This window comes from Penaeus monodon, chromosome 15, assembly GCF_015228065.2.
Source record: "Penaeus monodon isolate SGIC_2016 chromosome 15, NSTDA_Pmon_1, whole genome shotgun sequence".
In the NCBI taxonomy this organism is placed as follows: Eukaryota; Metazoa; Arthropoda; class Malacostraca; order Decapoda; family Penaeidae; genus Penaeus; species Penaeus monodon.
The window spans coordinates 5,362,082-5,362,478 of NC_051400.1; the positions used below are offsets into that span (position 1 = coordinate 5,362,082).

The 397-nt window shown below is 40.6% G+C and overlaps 1 protein-coding gene across 1 annotated transcript in view; it reads right to left on the bottom strand.

Annotated features, from left to right (window-relative positions):
- Positions 1 to 397, bottom strand: part of LOC119582195 (mesoderm induction early response protein 1-like) — a gene marked incomplete in the record, with an annotated part of 26,043 nt that overhangs the window by 7,186 nt on the left and 18,460 nt on the right.

The following is a 397-nucleotide window of genomic DNA, read 5'->3' on the forward strand; positions in this document are numbered from 1 at the left end:
AAAACATAAATCATTATCCTTAGTTAAGTCCTTCACTCAATGACAACAGGATATCTAGTCACATTATAGAAGACCACCACTCATACCATGATGATATCATGCATGCGGCAGTTAACTGCTCTAATTTGGCTGTTAAATTTGTGTGTTGTTTCCCCCTTCATATTTTTTGGGGGGAAAAAAACAGCCCTAAAAAGTACCAAAAACTGTTTATACTGCAGCCATGAATATTGATAGAGGGGTTGTTTCATCCCCCCCCCCCCCCAAGAAGCTGAATCAGCATGCACCCTGGCATGGTGTTCGGTGTGGCATTGGGGATTCTCAGCATCACTGGGTTAGGCAGAACTCTGATAATCCTTTTCTTACAGGGGTCCCAAATTAATTTTTTATATAATTGAAA